We start from the raw sequence: 21,541 nt of genomic DNA on the forward strand, positions 1-21,541 counted from the left end.
TACCTAGATATGAATTTAGAATGCATGTAGCAACAAATTGAAAAAAGTGTATTAATCAAGTATCCTAAAAGACTGGTCAAAACAGTATTTCCATGAATTATGAAGGTTAGTAGTGACTGTAAACTCTAGCTGTTGCTAGGACTGGCCTTTGAAATGACTGTCATATCACAGTGAATATGACATTTGCTATGTTAGAGCCTCATAAAACAGTGTGGTGAAAATTGCAATCCTAATACACTATCCTACTTGAATGAAATTGTGTCAGCTCTGATGCTTTATCAGTCCTCAACAGCATGTCGTAAACTGCTGGACAGCTTAGTCCAAGTCCAGCTCAACCTTGTACTCCTCATCCCACCTGATCCTTGATACATCCATTCCAGTATTTTCCTGCAGATGGGTTTATCCTCCTTAACAACACTCACTACTTGCTGTCTCAGGCCCTTGCTTGATCACTTGAATGTGTTCTCCTTCTTTGGATTACCACCAAAGCCTGGTAGAAGAGCACCTGTCTCCTCTGTTGACAGTTGTTAATTAGTGAATCAAATTCTGAAGAGGAGATAAGCAGACTTTCGCTGGTGCCGTTTTTTACTTTAGCAGAAGTTTTAGTGTCTTTGAGCGCCCAGCAAAAAAAGAGAAGAAAGAAGAGGGGATATTTATATAGGGTTGACTTTGCTTTGGGTCGTCGAGTCTGAAAGTTGGCTCCGTTTCTTGTCTTGGGGTCACAAAACAGGTGAGATATTGGCAGGAGGAATGACTAGAAAAGGAATTAACCTGACTGTGTCTTTCCCTGGAATAACATGGCCCGTGAATTTTACCTGTGCTGGATCTAAAGTAATAGACCACAATCATCTGGGATTGATGTCCAAAGGATTATCCTTATAGCCCGTAGGTAAAGTTTTGCCCCATTAAGCAGCAGGTGGGTTATTGTGCTTTATCTTCAAAACATAGTGAATATTAGGTGTAACCAGGAAAGAAGACTGACATTCACTTTGGAGAGATGGTTACCATGGCTAATGGGACTTCAGGAGCTGTTTATAGTCCTAGACATAGGCATTGCCATAGGGCTGGTGACTAGCAGGTCTGGTTCTTCCCTGACCTGGAAGACTGCCAGAACACGTCCTGCTGGGTCATCTGTTGCCGTTGTCACTTTAACTAATGTTCAGGTGAGCACAGATGTGTTTTCCTATTCAAGCTCACACGCTGGTAAATGTTATTCCCGGTCACATACTGTTGACTCATTCCTCTTTAAAATCCTGCTGAACCCATTGGCAGTGCTGTACATCAGACAGGCAATAGTCAGCATCAATTTCCCCTGTTATCTATGTAGCAAACAGAAGAGCAGGGAGGAGGGGAAGGGGTGATACTGTAAATAAGTAAGAAGCATTGCTGGATCCATGCAACTGGAAATAGAAATGCATTAAACTGTTTCGATCAACTGTTGAAGCCATAGCTCAATGTCAGTGCTCTTTTGTGGATGCCCTGCCCCCTCCTCCAAAAGCTTGGATATTAACTGCTCTGTTAAAAGTGCTCTTGAGACATGTCTTTGGCATGAAGATGTTTTTGCAGAGTGGCTAAGACTGAGCTTTTGGCTCCTTAGAGCTCCCTGCATCTCTCCCTGCCTATGAAGGGAGTCTAAGAGAAATGAGACTGTCAGGGGCCAGAGCTGACCCCTATGTGTGACTGAGCTGGCTTATCTGTCTTGCTGCGTGGCCATGTGAGCTGGAGTATGAAGCCATCTGCTAAGAATTTTAGACCTAGCTGGTTTAATTTCTGATTGTATTTATTAATAGTGACTGTTTTAATTTCTTCTATTAATTTCATCAGTGATGTCCATCCTGATACCCTTTTCCAAGCTGAGTTCTGAGGAGCTAAATTGGGGGCAGATGATGATTTTTCTACCCTTGTAATAGCTGGAGCTTTCCTGCCCTTCCATTTATGCTTCAGTATTGCTGTTCTACCTGGTACAGGTCTTGCTTGCAAGAGAGGGAAACCTTGGGCTCTCTTACCAACTAGGGCTCTGTCATGTTCTGGTTCATTTTAGAACACGGGAGGTTTAAGAATGAACCTGTGCTCTGGGTGTCTGTATTCAAAGTCATGGGAGAACTGTGTCTTCTGGAAGTTCAGTGTTTGCAAACCTGGAGACCTTCATTAGTAAAAAGAATAAAATAAATCATAGCCCTGGGCATGACCTTGAACCACCAGTCTGAATGAAGCCTGGCCTGGCAGTTAGGTTCCACTTCGATGGAAATCCTCCCTATTTATCCTCAGATTTGTTGCATAGAGGTTTGTGTGACTAAGCTAAAAGTATACATGTTATTTCTGTGTTTCTATCAATACACAGCACCCCCCTGCTCCCACTGTTAAGAGCAGGGAGTTGTGTTCCTGATTGTCAACACACTTTTTGCTTGCAGTATTGTGTTTGGGATTAAGCTGCTTAGAGTTTGTGTTTGTGCACGTAGCCCTGTCCTGGGCGATTAGGATTGCTCACTCCGCTTCCCATGCCTGGGCTGCTAACAACTAATTAGAGTTGTCAGTCTCAGGACAGGCTGAAGGGAGGAATCGGTTTCACTCCATTGTGGCTGTAAACCCAAATGGCCACAGTTTAGAGCACAATAACAATCACAGAGACTTACAGCCAGCCTCAGATTTATCTTAACAATTACCAGGTCCCATGACCTGACAGATGGAGGCTGTGACAGCACTTGGATTGGGTCTTAAGATGGGATTGTACCAAATATTACCGTATAGGACTCATTGGTCCTACCCTTCTGCCAGCCTTGTGGCATTAAGGGGTAGATAGTTCAGCAGGCTAAGGATGCCTAGCTAAAGCCTTCTTTGGAACCACCTTTATGTTCATAGAGCAAAGCCCCAGGACTCCCAGTGCTGGGGTTTTTTTGGTGACGTTTGCTGTATGCAGCTTTAAAGAAATAAAAATGCCTTTGACAGGGTAAAGGAGTTGTATGAATTTTGGCTGGTCTGAATTTTTGCCCTCAATGTGTAGCAGTTGGGTCTTACTCTGCAGAATCTGTGTCTCTGCTTGCTGCCTTGTGGACAAGGTTCCCATGTGCTGCCACTCACTGAGGTTTCTTGGGAAGTCTCCCTTGTGCCTTGAGAGCTTTTCTGATTTACCTCTTTGATTGAAATTGGTCTGACAGAGCATGTCTGCACGCTGTGGTGGCCAGGAGATATGAGACTTGAGACATAAAGCAAAACGCCCAGATGGCAGGGGGAATTCGGAGGCTGGGGAGCAGATTTTGCAAAGCTGGCATGTCCAGTCTGTGGCAACATCCATCAGATGCAAATTACCATGAGGCCTCTTTGCTGTGCCCTGGGTAAAACATGGTAAAGAAGGGAGGAAATACCCAGTTATGTGCATCAGGAAGGTGGGAGCCTGCCTTGAAGAGGGGACCTAGGTCTGGTCTGTGAGATTGCAGCCTGCCTTGCACTGCCATTCAGCCTCTGTGCAGCTCATTGTTCATCTCTAAAAGCTTGTGAGAGCTCCTCGCCTAGAGACATGAATTTGTTTGTTCAGAAAAGGACTGGTTTAAATCAGTTAATCCATTTCTCGGATATTGTTGGGAGAAACAAATACACATTCCATAATCCCATTATTCTGTTTTTCGGACAGGCTGTCCAGGAAGAACAACTTAATTTTATCAAGACACATCGAAGCTATACAGTTTTGTCAGGAAAGGGGAGACAAGGGCTGTATAGAAACAGTGGATGGCAGACAATCTTGGTCATCGCTCTGTGGGTGTTTGCTCACCTTCTGTGGCCCTTTCAGGGCTGAACACCACATCTCATACTGTTCTAATTCAGACATCCCTTTTAAAGTTTTCCTGCTGTGGCACCTATTTGCCCTGTAGGACCTAGTTATATATCAACTTGTTGGGATAAAAAACAACTCCAGAATCCTCTCAACTGCTTTGCACTGGGCATCCTGAAAGGCTGTGCATGTTCAGGTCTCACCCGAGCATGTCCTTGTCTTTAAGTCACAGGAGGATACTGCTGCCAAAGGACTGTCAGACACTTTGCCAGTGCTTCCTGTCTCGGGATTCAGGAGAAACTGCTTTGGTTTTGAGTCCTGTTGTTGTTGTGGGTTTAGCCCATAGGTAAAATCACCTGTATGAAAGACCTTCAAAGTGTGACACAGCTGGTGGTATCCAGATTGCATCAAGGCAGCCTGGCTTGAGGGAGAGGTTGTCCTAGCTCTGCTTCTGTTTGCACAGAGGTGTAACACAGGTTCCTCTCTAACATACACTGTGAGTACTTCTGCTGCATGCTTACCTCCAGTAAGCAGGTCAGAGATAGTGAGTCTGGCACAGCAGCTGTTGCTAAGCTTTCTCTCTTGGTCTGTGCAGCACCAGAACAGGTCCAGGGGACATGGGAACTTGGCCAAGGAAGAGAAAGCATTGTGGATCCTGGAGTGTGGACTGGTGGGATATTCTCTTGTCAAGGGTGATGAATAGGACTGGGATCTGAATTTATGGGGAATCCATTAGGGATGGGGAAGAGAATCAGAAAAATAAAAAAGTAAAACTCATGGGTTGAGGTAAGAACAATTTAGTGACTGAAACACAGCATTATAATAATAATAGTAATGAAAAGGGAGGGGGGGAGAGAGAAAGAAAGAGAGAGAGAGAGACTGAAAGAGGAGAAAAACTCCAGAAAAACAAGTGATGCACAGTACAATTGCTCACCACCTACTGACCAATATCCAGCCCATCCCCTGGGACCCCAGTCAGTGATTGGTGCCTCCCAGCCATCTTCCCCCAGTTTATATACTGGACATGTCATTCTGTGATACAGAATATTTCTTATATTAGTTTGGGTCAGCTGTCCTGGCCATGCTCCCTTGTGACTTCTTGTGCTCCTGCTCACTGGCAGAGCATGAGACACTGAAAAGTCCTTGAGTTAAACCACTACTTAGCAAGAACTAAAACATCAGTGCATTATCAACATTAATCTCATCCTAAATCCAAAACATAGCACTGTACCAGCTACTAGGAGGAAAATTAACACTGTCCTAGCCAAAACAAGGTCACAGTGGTATCAGGAGACATGGGGCAAAGGAGGTGGTAAATTGAGAAAAATTAGAAAACTGCTGTCAGCACTCATGTTTCAAGGCTGGAGGGGATAGGAAAGGAGGGAATGCTCTGTCCCAATAAAATTCTACCTCATGGTGACTGGAACATGAGCATGTTGGGTGCCCAGTTGTGGGGAGAGAGATATCACAGACCAGAACTTCCTAGGGGAACCAGGAAGACACCAAGCAGACAAAAATCGCAATTCATTTTCTCATGATAACTCTCAGTCTCTGCATGAGGCCCTGAGGCACAGGGAAGTGAAAACAGCTGCCCACACCTGAAGGGAAGCATAGGCCACCAGGACCTGTGTCAGCAGAGGCCCTTTTCCCCAGCCTCTTTCCCAAACACAGCGGTGTACTGCCATGTCATTGTGCCTGTGTCTTTGCTTTTCTTCTACGATTTTTGCTCCATAAACCATGTCAAGCAGCACCTATGAAGGTACAGGAACAGGCTCCCATGCTATACCTCACCTACTCCATGGACTCTGGCAGTAGAGCAGAACTATTTCCTCCAGCCCAGCTGAAAGACTGTGGCAAGCACGCTAAAGCAACACACAGGATAGTGATGCCACTATTGAGGAGTGAACTCATGCAGAGAAGACCTGGAGACACTCCTGATATGAACAGAAGCCCTAGCAGGAAACTGAGCATCCTGGGGGTATTTTGAATTATCTATGACCATCCTGACCCTGAGCTCTGAAATGGCACTAATTGCATTCACTCCTATAGGGAAACTGTGAATTAAATTTCAGAGGTGGTCAGGCTTCTCTACATCCCAGTGGGTCTTCTGTTGCCAGTTCTGTGCTGGGACACAGTACTGGGGGGCTGAGGTTCAGGTTTTAGCAAGGTCTTAGGTGCCTTTTGGAGCTTTCTGTGGGGAAACAGCTGCTCAGTGACTAGTTTGTGTTTTTCCACTTGGGCCAGTTTCTGAGCAAGAAACTGTTTTTCATTGAAGCCAGGAAACTGTTTTCTCAGTCAGCAGAGATCACATTTCCAACATGTACCCCTCTCACCCTCTTTCACTTCCTATAGTTCCCGATTTCCATTCTTCTTTGCCTCTCTACTGAAAACACAAATAAGCACATGTGTGCACTAAGTCTTTTCATGTGTTTCCAGCTGTTGCTTCTGATTCAAATTTAATTGGCCTTCAGGACTGGAGTTAAAACAGTTGGTTTTCTTTTATGAACCCAGCGATGAACCTGCAAAACTGTCATTGGTCCCAGGAATTGAAGACATGCTTAAATTTCTCAGTTACACGTGGACCTGTTGCATTTTGTTTGCTTTTGGAGTCCTTGTTTCTAGGGTCATGTGTGGTCACAGGAAACCGTGGAAATTTTTCATTACTGTTGACTGGGACAAGCTGATTTCTGAGACTGTTCACATAGAATCATAGAATCATTAAGGTTGGAAAAGACCTCCAAAATCACCTTTGACCTAATGCCACCAAGACCACTAAGACGTATCAAAAAGTGCCATATCCACTCATTTTCTGAACACTTCCAGGGATAGTGATTCCACCATTTCTTTGGCTAGACTGTTCCAATCTTGACCACTCTTTAGGTGAAGAAATTTTTCCTAATATCCAACCTGAACATCCCTGGCACAACTTGAGGCCATTTCACCTTGTCCTGTCACTAGATGCCTGGAGAAGAGACTGACCCCCATCTCACTACAACCTCCTTTCCCATCATTGTAGGGCAATAAGGTCTCCCCTAAGCCTGCTTTTCTCCAAACTGAACAACCCCAGCTTCCTAAGCCGCTCCTTGGAGGACTTATGTTCCAGACCCTTCACCAGCTTTGTTGCCCTTCTCTGGACACACTCTAACACCTCATTATCCTTCTTGTAGTGAGAGACCCAAAACTGGACACAGTACTTGAGCTGCAGCCTCACAAGTACCAAGTACAGGGGGACAATCACTGCCCTGGTCCTGCTGGCCACACTATTTTTGATACAAGCCATTGGCCTTGGCCACCTGGGCACACTGCTGGCTCATGTTCATATGGCTGTTGACCAGCACCAACCACTAGGTCCTTTTCAATTGGTCCTTTTCAGCTTTCCAGACACTCTTTCCCCAAGCCTGCAGCACTTCATTGGGTTGTTGTGACCCAAGTGCAGGACCCAGTACTTCACTTTGTTGAAACCCATACAATTGGCCCCAGCCCATCGATCCAGCCTGTCCAAGATCCCTCGGCAGGGCTTTCCTACCTTCCAGGAGATTGACACTCCCACCCAACTGGGTGTCACCTGCAAACTGACTATGGGTGCTCTCAATCCCTTCATTATACCCTTGGGTGGATCCCGTGTGGCTCCATAGACTTGTGTCTATGTGGCACAGCAGATAGCTAAGTACTTCCTCCTGGGTTACAGGGGATTTATTCTGTCCCTTTCTTCCAGCTCAGGATACTCAGTATAACTGGTCTTTCTCTTAAAGACTGAGGTAGAAAAGGCATTAAGTACCTCAGACTTTTCCTTGTCCTCAGTGCAATGTACCCTTCCGCATCCAAAAACGGTGGAGATTGTTTTGGGGGTTTGGGTTGTTTGTGGTTTGGTTTTTTTTTTTTTTTGGTCCCTGGAGATACAGGCTTCCCAGCTCCAGTATCCCTGGAGCTACAGGCATTCCGCTTCCTTGAACCCTAACCCTTACTGCAGCTTCGGACAGAGGCTGCTGAGGTCCCCAGTACTATGGGTGGCCCAGATAAGAAAGATATGGAGAGATCAATGTTGGTGCAGTGCTGTGCTCTACTTAGCATACCTTTTCCAGCCCCAGTATCCCTGGAACTGGAGCCTTCATGATTCTCTGAACCCTAATCCTACTGCTTGACCAAAATAGCGGTTTGGGATTGAGGCTGAGGTCTCAAATTATATGGGTGGCCCAGATCAGAAAGATATGGAAGGAAAAATGTTTGTGTACTGCCATCATTCCCTTGGCATGCCTTTTCCAGCTCCAGTATCTCTGAAGCTGTATGTATTGTCCTTCTCTGTCCTGATTTGCCAAGCTGCAGAGGGATGAATAGGATGTAGAAAAGACTGAAAATTACTCCGTTTCTGTGACAAAGAAGCATCTGGGGCAAATCCCTGCTGGTAAAGAAACAATGGCAACTGAAGGCCATCCCAGGCGATTGTTTGTAGACTCTCTATCTGTTGTGACCTGCTCTCACAGCTGATGAAATAAGTGCTGCAAATTTCATCTGTTGCAAATATGATACAACTCTGGGACCAATTCAGCCAAGCATTTCATAGGAGAAATTGGTTGGAGTGCCAAAACTAATAGAGGTTTCCAACAGTGACTGTGATTGAGGTCAAGAGAACAATGAATGATAGTAGCATTTGCACTGAACAGGGATTTTCCTTACAAAGTGCTGATTGCAAAGAGATACTCTACTGTCCTAATCACAAGCTAGAATACAGTAGCTAATAACTTAATGCAATATAGATGAGTTTAATAGTGCTAGGTCTGCTGGGATTTTCTGAGCAGTTCATAGCTTATGCATAATACAGGTCCTTTAGCCAACATTCTGGTGTGCTGTAAAATGGAGAACTGGGGCTTGAGGGAAAAGGAGCAGCCCTCCACCTAAGATGTTTTCATGGAAAGAGTATGATGGATCTAAAGGGATGAGAAGATGGTGGTGGTTGGCTGGGTCAGAGGAAAATGGAGCAACTCAAAATGTTTTGTGATTTGGAAATCTTTCTCTTCCCCTTCAGCTGCTTGTAATGAAAACTTGCAAAAGTCCAAGTTTATGTATGGAAGTGGGCAAGTTATCATACTGATTCACTTTCTAGGAACCAACTCATATGTATAAACGAAAAGATACAAATGAAACTACCTACGGATTTTAAAGAGAGGAGGAAAGAGTTGGGTTTTTCCGTGGGTTTTTTTGTGGTTTGTTTTGTTGGTTGTTGGGGTTTTTTTAAACATTTGAGAAGCTTATGTGCTCCAATCTGTCTATCCAAAATGCTGTGACTCCATCTTCCTGATCAGTATGAGAAAGCAAAAGCTCTTTAAATCCCTTTCTGACCGTTTCGTGCTGTTTGTCTAGACAGGAGACTTGGTTATATGCCAACGTAGTCCCTATCACTAGTGTGGTGAGTTTACCTTTGTGCATCTAAACTTGGGTTATTTGTACATTTTCAGTGCAGCATCTCCTCACACACTAAAGTGACAGAGAATTTAGTGTGTTGCTCAGTAAGTTGTTCCAGTGTCTTTTTATTCTCATGGTTCAGTTGTCATCTTTTAATCTAGGCCTGTCTCATTTCAGTTTCCAACTACAAGCTCTGTTTATGCTTTTGTCTTCTCACATAACGAGCTATTTGTTATTAGCAGTCTTTTCCTTGTGTTGTCTCAGACAACAGAACAAGTAATCTCTTAGCCTGTCGAGTATGCAATCTGGAAAGAGTCTCTTCAGCCATTCACTACAAGGCATGTTTTCCAGCCCTTGATTCATTTTTATAGCCCTCTTCTCAGTTTTTTTTCAACATCATTATGGCAGGATGGTCACACGTATTAAAGAGATTTACAAAAATTATCTCATCAATGCAGATGTGATGCACATCTCACAATACGTTTAGTAAGCTTTGTCTTAGTCATCCAAGGATTTGGACATCTTTGGACTACAGAATTAAACTGAAAGCTGATGTTTACTGGATTACATTAACTGAGGCTCCTCTTGGGGTTACTGTCTCTTTCCTTGAAAGAGCGACTCATTCTTTCCTTGGCAGTTTTCTTTCCAGAACCTTTGCAATATGGCCTTTAAAGGTCCCTATCAACCCAAACTTTTCTATGGTTCTGTGGTTATCCAAGATAAATTGAATAGAGTTCCCATACCCCATTCCATGAAGCAAGCCAAGTTGTCCTGTCTGTGTCTCTTTAGTATGTTATTTACTGCTACATATTTTGTGTCTTCTACAGATGTTGGTATATTATCCCAACATAGGCACTTAAGAATGGTGATTGTCAGTTATGCCTTTGTGTGGGAGGGAAGGAAGCAAAGCACAAGCCACATGTCACAAACATGCCAAAGTCTGCACCCAATCACCCCATCTGCAAATGGATGCAAGGTCATTCAGACACTAAAGGTGTCCGAAATGTGAAAAATGTGTGATGTTGGCTACACATCCTGAACAGGGATTTATAATTTATACGCTTTAGCCATGCCAACCTGCTGGCTGGATTTTTGACCTTGATGGAAATGTGAAATAGCATCAGTTTAAGAGGTTTGTGTGGGTTCTTACTAGAGACGTCTTCCTGGAATAGGTCTTTCTTCTTGCTAGAGAGATCCCAGTGGTGTGTGCAGCCATTTAAAATTTCTTTTTGAACCCTTTCAGTTAATGTGTTTTTAATCGGCTTAATGTGGGCTGCATTTGAATAGTATTACATCTTCAATTAGTCTGTCGTGTGGAAGCAAGCCAGGATCTTTCCAAAGCCTGAGGATGTTATGACAAAATAGTTACTTTTCTTGTTGCTTTCTCAAACACTACCCAGTTTGTCTGCCAAGGACCCATAAAACTATATTAATCATCATTCATTTTTAACTTGGAATGTTGCATCCCACATTCATCTTCCATGAGGTTTTTTATGGAATCAATGAGGAATAAAAAGGGTTATTGCTGTATGTTCTGAGGCCTCATTTGCTTATGTTGACCCAGTTGATTGATGTTTGTACTGCTATAGGCAATACATGTATGGAGGGTACAGAATAATTTTATCTCCTCTGATGTTCACAGGATGCTATCAAAAATTTCCCCTCAAAGACCTGGCTGGATGATGTTTCCCACATCTTTTCCTACTTTCTATGACACTTTTATGGTCTGTTGTAAGTCTGTCATTCTGCCATTTTTGCACTGATGAATTCAGATCAGGGTACACAGATCTAGTGAGAGTCTTACAAACAGACATAGCCTGTCTTTCCATCATTGCTGGCTTTTATCACAGATTTAGCCACAGATATTACCAGATTTGAGTCCACACAGCTTCTTTCCAGAACTGTACACAGAATTATATCTTCTTCCTGCACACCACAGTGGGATAGCTCAGTAAATGTTGCTGAAACTTGTTTAAAATGCCCTTCTCACCTGGAGTATCTGATTCTGGGAGGTGTTATTATCTGTCATGGAGAGATTGGAAGGAGCAGGATCCTATGTTGTAGTATGTGCTGCTGCAAACCTTCAGACTGATGACTGCTGATGGATTGGCTCAGGCCAGGATCCACTTTGAGATCTTGATGCAGTGGGTCAGAATGAGGAAGGTGACGGCTTTACCTTTTGTGTCCCAGGAGAGTTGGGAATGAGAATAGTGGAAACTTATGGAACCAAGTTCAGACATTTATCTGTTGGAACAAAATCCAGGAATCGAGAGAAGAACTGGAGTGTGTACTCCCACTTGTCCTGCATATCAGCTTTTCTTGCAGCCTAAGCTCTCCTCAAGTCAACATGAAAAAGTGTCTGTGTGAGATAGGCAAGTGCCCACATTGCAGGGATGGTGCTCTTCCAAATGGTTCCTGCCGTACTGACCCGGTTTGAGGTCAGTCACAGAAAATTCAATGTCAGATCAGATTTATCCAGTGAGTGGGACTGTTAATAAATTTCCCTCTGCTGGTCCAAGTCCAGAGGAGATGGGACAGAGATGACAGCCAGATGGGGAGGTTGAGGGAGCAGGCTGTGGTCACTGAATTGTTGCCAGTTCTGTCATTGGCCTCCATCCTGTGCCCTCTGCTGCAGAGGAGACCCCTAGTCCTGGAGAGTGATTTCTGGGAGCCCACAGCACCTGCGGCTGTCAGAAGTGACACTGCTCTCCTAACACAGGGAAAGACAGGAGCTGCAGGGCTGCATCTGCTTCAGCAGCAAGGATGGTATGCTGCTGCTTCTTGGGAAACACAGTGCCAATGCAGAGAGAAGACACGAGGTTTCCAATGTGGGAGTAAGTCCTCTACAGCTTGAGTCCATGTCATCCTCTGAGACAGGTGATATCATCCATACCTGAAGAAATGGGACTGCCAAATCCTCTGCTGTCTCCATAAGCAATTAGCTGTTTTGGGAATAAGGTATAGGGAGATGATTCTCTGTAACCAGCACTGAAGAAGCATTCATGAAAAGCTATGACAGTTACTAATAGGACAGATAAAGTATTTTTTTCATAATAAATTAATAGAGGAGGAGTTGAGCAAAGGCCATTATGGAATTCACACATTTTAAATGTGTGCAGGTAATGGTGTGAAGAAAGGAGAGGAAAGACAGGACCTACATATGGCAGAGAAGGTGACTATTTGGCAGCTGGTTTTTGGAGCCAGTCACTATTATGACAGACCTCAGCCATTTCATCTGATGACCTCCTGAATCTATCCTCATTTTTCTATCCTTTGCCCTTGATTGATTTGATCTACCTTGATTCATCTGAAGATGATGATGACAATGATGAAGCAGTAACCATCCAGAGAGTGACAGTAAAAATGCTTACAATAAAAAATGTTCCTTCTTCTCCTTTCTCTGTGCCATATATACTGAGCCTGTGTTTTTAAATTGCATGCATTTCTTGAGTTCCTGTATGCACCACCCCCCTTGTTACATTAATTCTTATGGGAAAAATTGCTTTGATATCTGTTGACCTCAGCTGTTTAATCTATGAAACTGAACATTTGCCATTAATCTTTTAGTTTGAGCATTCTTTCAGACTCTTTCTGAACAGTTACGTTTTCATTGTCGTCATCTTCCTCAGATGAATCAAGACCAATCATGAGTGAAGGATGGGAAAATGGGGTAATGATGGCAGTTAGTGGAGCAGGATATTAAACAATTGGCAGCAGAACTCCGAGGTAGCTGATAGAGAAGTGATGGAGAACTGCATGTTGCTCTATGCAGAGTTCTTTCTCCTTGATCCAAATTCCCTACTAGGCCTGAAGGAGAGGCTGAGGAAAAGCCTGTTTTAATGGGGAAGCCTGTCCTCTTTTCACTCTGTACATAAGTGGTGAACCTCTTCCTGGTATAGCTTTGCCCCGTGTGTCCTTTTTGGTTACTAGTACGGACAAAGATTTCCAAGTAAACATATTAAGGAATGCTGGTTAGTATTAGTATCTTAATTGCCTTGGATGGCCCTTCTTCCCCTAGCAGGCTCTTTCTGGCTTGGATCTCTCCCCTTTCCAGCTCTGATCCCACTACCTCATCATTAAAGCAGGTCTGATTTTTAAATCAATATTTCTGGTTTTGCCTGTGCTGCCTCTTGCTTTGCCTATGTGTTTTGAAAGCAGCTGTGAAGGGATTGTCTTGTGGTCCCAGTTTAGCTTTCAAACTGAAAACAGAAGGTGAGATAATGCTGTGTCCCAGCTGTGAGCAGAAATCTCTGACCCCCTACAACCCTGACAATCACTGCATTTCTAAAGCAGGGACTCTTTTCTGTTTTGACAGGATTGCAGTTCTCAGAGGGACTTTCTCCTGCAGCCTCCCTGCTTTTAACTTTCAGTTCTTTTATTAAAAGGGTGTAAATATATGGAGGCAACTGAATTGCTAAGGCAGCTGGTGGCGGAATAGGAACCTGTTTCTATTGGATTGCTGCTTGGAGTCAGCATTCACCTCTGTCCAGTAGCTCCTCTGGTTGCAGGTGAGATCCCCTGTAGAAGACAAGAGGAAACTTGAACAATTCCTTGCAGGTGGCAGCTGCATACTCTGGATGTAGCCCTAGTGGTGGCACTAATTCACTGTAATCACTATATTTGCTATGGGGAATATGACACTGCAGGCCAGTGTCCGTTTTCCTTCCCAGGTTAGCTGTTTGTGGCACGCAGCAGTTCGAGCACAAGAGGTGTCTCTTGTCCCAAGAGCAGGATATGCTGCCCAAGTTTCAGCTGCGTGTTATGACTCAGCCTACTGATCAACTCATTAAACAAGGCACTGAGTTCATGGAGAGGTTCATATAGGAGGGTGGCACTGGCCACTTCTGTGCATTTACTTTGCTCTGCATTCATCCCACAGAGATGTGAGGACTGGGATCACCTTAGGCTCCTTGTGCAGGCCCAGGACAGAGGCAGGACACCCAGGGATTCCTACCATCTGAATCATCCTCTGGAGATGTGCCTCGTAGTCAGTAGCCTTGGAGGGAGGTGGCATTCCTAAGTTGAGTGCCTCAATGAAGAACCTGGAGTCCGATGGGATAAATTTGGTCTTTGAAGTCCTGCTGCAGCTAGTGCCAGGTTTACTGCTAAACCTGGGGGGGAGGTGACCAATCCTTTCCCAGTTGTCCCAAATCCTTCTCAGGAATGTGGAGGGCCCATCCTAGGATTATGAACATCACAGACTGACTGTTTTCCCTCTATTTATCCTTCTTTACACAGTGGATGGAACACAGGGAATGTGTTCTGCTGTGATGGTGTTTCTACTTGCAAGGTTGTAAATGGTGCCTGTTGATCTCTGCCCCATTATTGGGCCCCTGTGCCCTGCTGTTTGTGCCAGGCACATGAGGAGAGTCAGAGATGTAGATTCAAGTTTCTCTTTTAAGTTTCCCTTTCCTAGACTTTTTGCATGTGATTCCTCTGGCATTTAAAAGCCAAGGACAGTGTTTCTGCTCAGGGAAAACAAAATCTAAATAGGAACTGACTAAAGCTGTGCTTCTGCAACCTGAAGAAGAGAGGAAGGAGAGAAAGAGGAATTGTAAAGATACATATACATACACACTCATACATATAACATGTCAACATCCTCTTGTCAAGGACTTTGGGAGGAGGAGAAGAGGACTAAGAATTTTCTCCTTCTAGTATTTCTTCAGGTTGGGAGCTACTGGGGATAGGGCAGAATAACATAGGACATAAAAACACCAGTAGGGAGGACTTGCAGTAGGTTTAAACTGAAGCAAGGGAGTTGGGTTATATAGTAAGGAAAACTAGTGATAAACTCTGAAGAGGAAAGATGTGGATTCTCTGTTTTGGAAGAAGAATCTCATTTTGTTCTTTTTTGTGGGTTGATCTTATTTTTTTCTTTTCCTTAGTTTGCACTGGCAATGATTTGCTTTATTCCCAGAACTACCCAGCTGAGTAGCTCACCTATGAATTATTGAGTAGTAAGATAACTGGTTCTCTGCCAAAAGTTAATGCATACGGGATGCTTTTGGGGAGAGAATATCATTGGCTGACTCTTAGTGAATGTTTGCATCTAAACTATTTATATACTTTTGGGAGCAGTGTGTCACTGACAGCCCAATTTGTTAAACAGAGGTATGTAATAACAGATGCATGGGTGTGAGCTGATATCTTGTTATCTTGTAGAAGACAGGCAGAACTTGAACAGATAGTTGGTAATCTGACAATGCTACACATGGGAGGGCTCCCCTCCTGTGGGTATGTGGGTGGGTAGGAGAATGAAGGGTGGGCAGATCCACCCTGGCCGTCATTCTGCTTGACCGTGTTATAATTAGCAAAATCGGTTGTAAGTTAGAGAAAATATTTTCATGTTTGTCTGTGAAAAAAAAAAAAAATCCAAGTTTGGGTTATGCCATTGGTCTGGTAGTAATTAATGGTATTAGCACTGAAATACCCACTCTCTCACCCTCGTTATTTCTCTTGTGCACAACTTTGCTAATTGGGTGGTATGTGGCTGGGGGGAGGATTATTGGCATGCTTTTCACATACAAATGTGTATGTGTTTTCTGTACATACACCATCTTTTCCCACTTATCTTTTTCAATTAGAGGAGTGTAGTGTTTTGAAACCAGGTGCTTGAAGATAAGTGAGGCATGGGAATGAGGTGGCTTTACACTGTAGGAGAATACTTGGCTTTGTAGTGTCCTGTTAGCACGAATTAATTGGGCAGTGAGTCTGAGTGGCATTCCAGCATGTCTGGGACAGATCTTTTTTTGAGGAGGCATGTCTGTGAGGCTGAAGGTCTGGAAATTCCCACCCAGGATGGACTTTCTTCAAAGCACTCTGTAAAGTGAGCTAGGGGTCTCATGTATTAATCAGCACAGCTTGTCATGCAGAAGAGGAAATCCTTTAGTAAATCCCTCTTTATTAAAACAAGGTGAAGACTGGTTGAGCTAATTGGCTTGGAAAGTTCAGGGAAGAGGAAAGCAGAAAAGCTGGTAGTGAATACATTTCATTTGCTCTTCTTTTAAAAGCAGTCAACTAGCACAGAACTAAGCATTCTCTGCTCTGCGCCTTGCCTCTCCAGACCCTGCACCCACTTGTCTAGCAGAAAATGTACACAAACAAATTTGTTTTCTTTGAAATAACAATACTTGCAACTTGGCTTTCAAGCACTATGCAAAAAGCAGACGTTTTATCTCTTTACGCATGGGGAGACTGAAGTGCAAAGGCAAAAGGCATTTAAGATGAAAGAAAGAGATTCTGGCTTTTGAAATAGGTTGAACAAGCCTTCCTCCATCTCCCTGCTTCTAACTACTCAATTATATCTCTCAGAAACAAGCATATGAGACTAGACTTGTAAATATGGGTTGGATATTTGTCTTCGCAGGGTAAACTGCTGGTGCATAATGTGTGTTCCAAGGGTGTGGGTGCTGTGGCAAGGAACAGAATTGCTCAGCTGTGATTTCCCAGCCTTGTGATAATAAAAGAGCTTCCCACTTGTTTGGGTAGAGAGCTCGGGTAGAGAGCTCTGGTAGAGAGCTGAAACCCTGGAGTTCTCTACCTGCTGTGAGAAAAGGGGTGCAGTATCTTTGATGCCTGTAGCATCTTTATTACCCCAGACTGTGGGACCAGAGGCTGGATAGGGAAGGCACTTTTGCTGGGGTTGCTTTGGTTGTCTGGAGGAGATTAGGGAAGATTGCATCCAGTATGACTACAGAAGGATACCTTTAAGAAATTAAATGGATGCTGAATGGGGTCATACAGGTCTCATAAGGCCCTAATAGCTTCCTGTGCTGATTTGCTTTCTAGAGAGAGAAATTACTGCCTGATGCCATTAACTACTTTGGATAACAAGACACAGCTAATAATTGTAACTAACCACAAAGTACAGTCTTTCATACCAGGTTATCTATGTGTCATTTGCAATGTTAATCCAGCAAGTGAGCAATCAGTTAGGTCTCACACATGGGATAAGGTGATGGTTTAAGGCAGGAGTCCCACTGGCTCTATGATGCATAGTTAAGCTTTGAGGGGGTCAGTTAGTAGGGTGGAATGAAAGCTACTCACAATAAAGCTGCTTTCTAGTCTAGCAAGGCTTGCTATTTTTGTCACTTGTGTTACGTATTGCAGTTTCTAAATTTAAATAAAAATGTAAAGGCTGACTCTGGTAGAGTAGAAGGTGTTTCTCACAGAGAAGGAAGCCTGGGCTAAGGATGGAAGGACTGGGATATGGGTCCTGTTATGGAAGGTATTCTGATTCAGGACACCAGATACTGAGGGTCAGGATACAGGAGTCCTTGCTGCTTCTGTCTCATGCTGCCTGTTTGTATGACCTCAATTAAGACGTCCTTCTGGTTTGTGCCTCTCTTTTTCCTACTGGACATTGCTGCACTGTGGTGCTCTTTGCAGCAGAGGAAGCATTGCAGAAAGTAAATTCCTGTAGAAAAATAAGAGTGCAGCAGCCCATGGCAGCTCCACAGACCAGCAGTACAATGCAGGCAGCTAACCACCTACAGAGATGGCTGTTGTCAGCCACTGGTCAGGGTGGCTACACAGGAGACAAGGCTGCCTTTAAGTCAGAAAGCAGGTTATGAGTGAGTTCCTCAGCTCTGACAACCCTTCCAAAATGAGCCAGCATTTGGGAATTGATCAGTTCTCAAGCTACGGTGGGAAAGGAGACTTTGCATGTGTCTTGCACAGTAGTGTTGTCTTGTGGTGTCTGTGATATTCAACCTTCTCAGTTACTGCCTGAGCAATTAATGCGAGGTCTGTTCTCTCGGTACTCCCCTGTTCTATAGATCCTGTTTTGTGTTTAAACTTGTCGCTGATTTCTGTGCATCAGTCCACTCCAATAGGAGCCTTTCTTTGCCTTTCATCTATACCAGATTGAGCAGACTCATGACAGCATCCCCATTTTCTAATTTAAGTGATTTTTTTTATATATATATTTACCCCACAAGTAAAAAACTTTCTATAGTGCATCTCTGCCATCCTGGGATGCTCTGACTTCATCACTGGTGAAAGAAACATCTCTGCCTTCTGGAGGCCTCTGAATTTGATGGGAATCTCTAGCAATCAGACAGTATTGCAGGGATGGCTGAATACCCCTTCTTGAGCTCTGCCCAAGCAGGGCAGCACAGTAACAGTGCAAGAAAAGTGTGGTCTCTTCTTCAAGCTCTTTGGCTGTTGTAAGGAAGAACACTCTTCCCTTCCTCAAGGCTAAAATAAAAACAGACTTAAACCAAATTAACCACCACTCATCAGCCAGTGCACTTCTCACTCACCTAGCAGGATGAACATTTCAATTCTGGTTATTTCCAGTGAAACCAAGAAAGTAAGAGGTTATTCGGACACAAAGCAACGCTCCTTGGTGCTTGACATTTCTCTGTTGTGCTTTCCTCACTGTTGTTTTTCATCGTTGTGAACACTGTGTTAGCTTAGCAACCCTTCAGTGCAGAGCATCTGCTCTGGCTCACAGCAAGGGAGCTGCCTGCAGCCTGGCTTTGCTTTAGGGTGCTTGGCATGCTAGAGTAGGTTGCCTGTGTTTGGCTGATTTGATTTGCTCCTAACTAGCTAATTCTGCTGCAAAGGCAGGCTGCCCTGCCTTGTGTTTTGCAGCAACAGCATCTTAACAAGGTTGCTGGAGGAACCTCACTTCAACATTACCTCTTCACCCCTTTCATCACTCCTCTTGCCAGTGAGCTCTTCTAGACTTAAGCTGTGTGTTGAGAGAGATCAGTAATTGTCTATATTTGTCTGCTGTGTTTCTTACCAGGAGATCCCAAAACCCTGTATACGCACAGAGGTTTTTTACCTCCTTTAAGTGTAGCAACTGCTGCCTGCAATGTGGTGGCTGCTTAAAAGAGCATTTCAGACACAGGCATTGGAGTTCGGGGCGGGGGGGGGGGAGGGGGGGGGGGGGGGAGGGATACAGAAAGGCATTTGAAGAATGTCTGGGCAAGGACTCAGCTTTGTAACTGGGCTAAAAATTGGGCTGATACCCAAGGTCCTCAAAGAGCATCATGGCAGCTTAGCCAGCCAGAATAGCCAGATACTGCTCTCTCCTAGCCAGCAGGGATGCAGCTTGCCTGTAGGTATAAGAGGCACCTGGGAAATCATTATCCTTTCCTGCAGCTCCCTAACGGTGTCTGTGCAGGAGTCATGTGGGAGGTCTCTGCTCTGAGACAGTCCCCATCTCAGGAGCTGTTCAGTTCCCAGTTCTAGCGAGTAGGAGCACCAGCTCATTTAAACAAGCTTTCATTTGCCTTTAAGCCAGGGAAAAAGAACAGAAACAGAAAAGGCTGTGTTGTTAGCAGCTAGGTTTTACAGACTGAATCCCTGCCTTTCTGGTGAAGTCTGCCTTTTGTGTGTAACCTTCTTGAACAAGTGTGGACTCCCCAGTAGGCATTGAGGCTGAAGCTGATGTCTGGCTCTGTAATTGCTGTTGACCTTTCTTTGTTTTCATATCCATTGGGAACCTTTGGGAATAGCTAACCCTTGGTATAGTTCTGTATGCTTTGCAGCAATGGGATGATCTACTTCATCCCTCTCTTCAGAAAACCCAGGAGCTACAGAACTACCTGCAGAGTTAATGCTCATTGGGTGTTTCCTAGTGCCAGAGACAAGAGAAGAAAATGTAATCAATTTTTAATTTAGAGGCACTTTCAGACATTCCCTTTGCAAAATGATAACATAGGCCCAGAGCCTGTCCCAGTGCAAATCAAGGAAATCCCATTTCCCAGCTGAAGAAGATTAAATATCTTCTGCATCCTTGGCTGCCCGGCTGTTCCAGTGACCTGAGGAAGCATTTGGGGCATCTCAACTCTGTTCCTCTGTGACCCTTTACCAGCTCCAGACACTCTCTCAGTGAGGCCCAGGAGGGCACCTTCCCTGCAGTGTGTTTCCTTGCAGTCAGCACTTTGTCCAATTTCAGACCTTTTCTCTTCCTTTGTCCCAGCCCCATAGACAGGCACAGCCAGGTGCAGTGGGGGAAGCTGCTCTCCCACTCCTCTCTCTCCTCCTCAGGAGAGAAACCGCTTTGAGTACCTCTGGAGCTGCTGTGCCATTTTTTTTAAGCCTTCTTTTTTCCCTTCTCCTCCCTTTTTCCTTTTTTTTTTTTTCCCCTGTATCACCAGCTGGCCTAGATTGTAATGTGAGACCCCACCAGCTTCAATTAAGGAGCAGATGTGACTGAAGAAATGGAATAGCAGCTAGGGATGGAGATGACACATTTGTGGCACTAGGTCTAATCAAACAACTTCTCACGTTATTCTCACCATGAGGTGGGAGACGTGAGCCAAAGGCAAGTCAGCACTTGGAGCACTTGCAGAGACACACTGCTAGCAAAGCCATCTGTAATGAGCTGACCATGCCACTCATCTCAGTCAAGGGCTGCTTTTAATCCACTGAAGTGCAGCAAGGGGCCCAGAGACTGAGAGCTGAGAACAGGTATCTTGAAAACAATCATCTATGTCAAACCAGGGCCGCCAGGTGGAGCGGATGATTGTAAGCTGCATATCCACAGATGCATTTGTGCCCTGGGACACTATGCGTGCCTACCTATGGGACAGCATGTGCACCACCTTCATCTGTGGTGAAGATGTCACTAGTGTTACAGAGGTGTCAGTGAGTCTTGCTGGAGGTCAGGCTGTGGGAGAGGAGAGACCAGTGAGCTGGAGCCCTCCTGTTATGGCTGTGTTCAGGGCAGCAGGGATACTGAGTAACCCATGGTAGTTGTTGGAGGTGTTCGTGGCACTTCAGATGCTGGGTGCTGCAGGTGTTTGGGCCTGGCTGTGCTTGGCAGTTCTGTGGACCTTTAGAGGAGGTGGGTGCTCTGCACAACTGTAGTGCATAGAAATCATCTCTGGAAGAGCAGGTGCTTTGAACATGGAGAAGGTGAGTTGTGATTGTGCTGAAGCTGCTCTAAATCAGTTCTCCATCTTTTACATTTGGGTGAACAGCTGTTTTGTGTTCAGGAAGCTTTTCTCATTTTAGATGAAGAGCTTCTGGTTATCCCTATGCTGTAGTGTTTTAATTAAAAGTTTATTGCAAGTGAAACATGTCTATCAGACGGCTGTGGAGACTGAAGTCCTCTGCAATTGCATTAAATAAGGCATAACCTAAACAGTACCAATCCAGACATTCTCTTTGCTCTACTTCAGCCATGCCCAAATTGTGAGGTTCCTGTAAATTTTTACAAGTGCTGAAGAACAAGACATGGTAGTCTCCCTTTGCTAAGGAGGTGAACACACATTGCCATTCCCATTCTCACACTGCCGGTAGAGAAGCTGACATGGATAGATGTGACTCACCTCCCAACATCAGGGCATTGTTTTCAGATATAAAAATAGGACTCAGAGTCCCTGTGGCTGATCCCTGATGTGTTGTATTGAT

The 21,541-nt window shown here is 44.4% G+C and overlaps 1 protein-coding gene across 2 annotated transcripts in view; it reads left to right on the plus strand.

Annotated features, from left to right (window-relative positions):
- Positions 1-21,541, plus strand: part of MDGA1 (MAM domain containing glycosylphosphatidylinositol anchor 1) — a 153,586-nt gene that overhangs the window by 70,246 nt on the left and 61,799 nt on the right. The window lies entirely within an intron of this gene.

The sequence above is a fragment of the Pseudopipra pipra genome, chromosome 3 (genome assembly GCF_036250125.1).
Source record: "Pseudopipra pipra isolate bDixPip1 chromosome 3, bDixPip1.hap1, whole genome shotgun sequence".
Taxonomy (NCBI): domain Eukaryota; kingdom Metazoa; phylum Chordata; class Aves; order Passeriformes; family Pipridae; genus Pseudopipra; species Pseudopipra pipra.